This window comes from Micromys minutus, assembly GCF_963924665.1.
Source record: "Micromys minutus genome assembly, chromosome: 3".
Classification (NCBI taxonomy): domain Eukaryota; kingdom Metazoa; phylum Chordata; class Mammalia; order Rodentia; family Muridae; genus Micromys; species Micromys minutus.
The window spans coordinates 70,998,746-71,002,501 of NC_137972.1; the positions used below are offsets into that span (position 1 = coordinate 70,998,746).

Sequence of the window (3,756 nt, forward strand, 5' to 3'; positions counted from 1 at the left end):
AAATTAACCATGACAAAAGAGCATATAGGGACCAATGCCCGTCATGTATAATGATTTCACTTATTTTATACATTCTCATGTCTACACACTGGCTTTTCTTAAATACCTATATAGTAATCAGGATAAAGTGGGAATGTTAATAAATTACTGGGCCAGCAGCAAGAGGATCCAACAGGCAGATCTCCAAGAATCAGGGAGATGTGGGGATTCCAGCCTGAGCAAATACTGACAAACTTCCTCTCTTCCAAGAAACAGAATAGAAGGAACACCTTGATAAGTCGCTTTATGAAGTAGAACCAAGTTGTGACAGTTGGTTGTCTTGTGTGCTAGAGCAAGCTGTTGCTTCATACCTGGTAATTCTGTTATCAGGGACAGCAACAGTTACCTCTTGTCCAAGAGTCAAACTATGGTCCTCTCAAAGTGTTATCTGCCCTCCCCACAATATTACATATAGTCTTATAAATAGTGTTAAAATGTAGCATCTACATGGCAAATGATATCAGTCATACTACTTATGGTAATTGTGTGTCACATTTTCATTATGTATTCACTAGTTGGTAGACTTACAATGAGTCTCTAATATAGGCATTTTATATAATATTACACTAAATATAGATGTGCAGATATCTCTATTGAATAAGTTGACTTACAACCATTCAGGTATATGCCCTGGAAGGCTTAAATAAGGTATATGGTAATTATAATTTTAGCTTCATTTGATTTTTAAGAAAATTTGTACTGATTTTTTACTGCTAATCATGTACATATATTTTTCATCAGCATTCTATAGTTCCTCATAGTCTCACAAGCATTCTATGTGGTTTGTTCGCTCAATGGTAACTATTCTGTCTGAAATAAGAAGACATATAGACATATTAGTTTAGTTTGAATTTACAACTATCTACACAAATTTTTTTGTTTAGGGTTTCTATTGCTATGATTCAACACCATGACCACAAGCAACATGGAGAGGAAATCTTTATTTCAGTTACATGTTCTAATAATGATCTCTCACTAGGGGAAAGAATTCAAGGCAGAAACCTGGAGGCAGGAAATGAAGCAAAGGCCATGGAGAAACACGGCTTATAGGTGGCTCTACCTGCCCTCTTTTCCATTCTGGACCACCTGCCCAGGAGTGTCACTGCCTAAAAATTGGTTGAACTCTCTCACATCAATCATTAATCAAGAAAATGCCACCCACAAACTTGTGCATTTGCTAATCTTATAGAGTCATTTTCTCAATTAAGATTCCTTCTACACACATGTGTTTAGGTTTGTGTCAAGTTGATACAAACCAACCAGCACACTAAGTTTGTTAAACATGTTTCCAAATGCTTATTGACAATCTGTACTTCATCTTTTAAGAACTCTGTTCGTTGACATTGGCTCATTCACTGACTTCTTGATTAAATGCATATATACACATGTGACACAGACACACACACATTTACACACATTCTAAGTAAAAGATGACTAGTTTCCTAAATCCCAATAGTATTAAATGTCAAATTCCTGGCTCAAATATTTCTTAGAACCAAACAACAGTATCCAGATTTATTTCCAACTATGGAAATTTGGCAATATTGTTCAAGAGTGCTGAAGAGAAAGCTTCTTGTTGTTGTTGTTTTGGTTTGGTTTGGTTTTTTCTAGTGGCATCAGGTTTGTTTTATAAGAATGCAGAACTTAATACTTTTCAAAAGTCACTCGTTAGGCACAAAAGTAAAGGCAGCTAGCCCCCCAAGGCGACAGGAGACAGCTTCGTCAAATAGAAAAATCTCGAAGACTGCCATTCAGGGCCCATCAACTTCTCTCCTAGCAGGTAAGCTAGCAACTCCATGCGGTCAGACCCACATAACAGGTAAGTTTTACCATGCACATGGGCAACAGTGGTGGGCAGCCCACAGGCCCTCTTTTTGCAGGCTGTTTCGGTGGTCTCTCTTCACCGGTACAGTAGGAATCTTCTCCAGAAAGTGTTGGGTTTACGCTGTGGATATTCCAGTCTTCTCTGTTGCAGCCAGAACGCTCTGGGACTCTAAAATATCTTCATCTCAAGACCAAACATGCACCCATAGCTCTCTGGACACCTCCTCCAGCAGCATCTATAGGTGCTCTATGCTCACAGTGGTGAGGAAGCACATGGCTTTTTTCTCTGAACACATACCGGCCTTTGGGGAGAACGATAGCTGATGGTTGGTTTCCTCTGTCTTTCATGGTCCCTGCGATTAAAGTGGGCCATAACTGCAGTTTGATATTCCAGAGGTTTTGGTATCTGCATAGGACCTCAAAGCCCAGCAAGGACTAGTGGAACAGCAAGCACATCGTAGAACAGTTCCAAAACAAGCGGTGCCGGCCCCATATGGCAATGGAGAGAAAAAGCAAACGTGAAGTAGTGGTCTGCTGAAAAGCTACCAAGAGAATTTATTTTTGAGGTCCATTCACTGAGAGATAAAGAAGAATAAATATGAAATTATTTTTTATTATAAAACAAAAAGGTATAAATCTCTTTAAAAAGTTGACAACCAATAATAGTTAAATTGTGGCACAGTTATCAGATAAAACATTACATACATGTTTTTAAATTATTGTCAAAAGGAAATATATAAAAGACATATGCCTATTCGTGTCCAGCCACTGCTTATCTTCTTACATGTTTTATTAAATGTTTTTAAATTCTCATCTGCATACCTTGTATCCTAACCACTCCTGTAAGCGGCCTGCCTGACTCCCTGACTGTCTTTTCTCACTGTTATCACACTCATTTTCTTCATGTCTACTCATTTTGCTTTGCAACCCAAAACGCTTAGCCAAGGTTATCTATGTAACCATGGATTCAGAGATATCCACTGAAGCCAGGTAGGCTCATCAGAGGGTATAAAACAAACTGAGGATAGTGCTTTCTGTTTGCCAGAGTCTATGCATTGCCAATAATTCAGAGGTAAGTAGTAGGGCCTAAGAGTCCCTTCTGCTTACTCAGCTGACGTTTTTATATTCTATTCTTAGGTGGGGCCAGTATGGACAACTACAACTGATGTGATTTAATGAATAAACTTGCTGTGTTGAATCCAGAAAATGTTGCTTTCTAGCCCTCCATTCTATTTTTTGATTATGTAGGATTGTATAGTTTTTATTTTACTATATCTCTATATATGCATGTTTATATTATAACTTATTTGTTGATGAAATACATGTTTTGTTGATTTCATATGTATAATTATGTTAATATCTAATTGCACTTAAATATACTATGGCTCCCCCACTTGCATTGCTCAAAGCCTGTGTAATTGAGCTCTCTCTCCTTCTGCTCCTCTATTTACAATACTTGCCCAGTGCAGTTGGTGTATGATGGCAGCTATTGCTGTTCTGACATGACCACTACTGTGTTTGGACCACATACATGGTGCTGCCTTTATTTACAAAGGATATTGATTACATAATAGAATAAGTCAGAAGCTATAGACTATGCCAAGAAGATACTCAGCAGGTAAAAGCATTTGCCAGGGACCCTAAAATCCTGATTTCAATGCCAGGGACCCACATAAAGTTAGAAATGGAGGATTGTCTCCATAAAGTTGTCCTCTTACCTCCACACCTGTGCTGGGATGTAGGCATACCCACAAATGCATGTCCTATATACACAATATCCCAAAAGTTGGGAAGCACGTTATAAGTTATGAAGGATATACTTCATAACTTGCGCTTCAAGATATACTTAGTATTATTGCGATGCGGTACCCACACTATGCATCTTTAAAGAAC

The 3,756-nt window shown here is 38.2% G+C and overlaps 1 pseudogene across 1 annotated transcript; it reads right to left on the bottom strand.

Moving 5' to 3' along the window:
• Nucleotides 1-1,729: 1,729 nt before the first annotated feature.
• Nucleotides 1,730-2,356, bottom strand: LOC308418938 (glutathione S-transferase kappa 1-like; annotated as a pseudogene). The gene has a single exon. The product of its transcript is annotated as a glutathione S-transferase kappa 1-like (transcript).
• Between the last annotated feature and the right edge of the window lie 1,400 nt (nucleotides 2,357-3,756).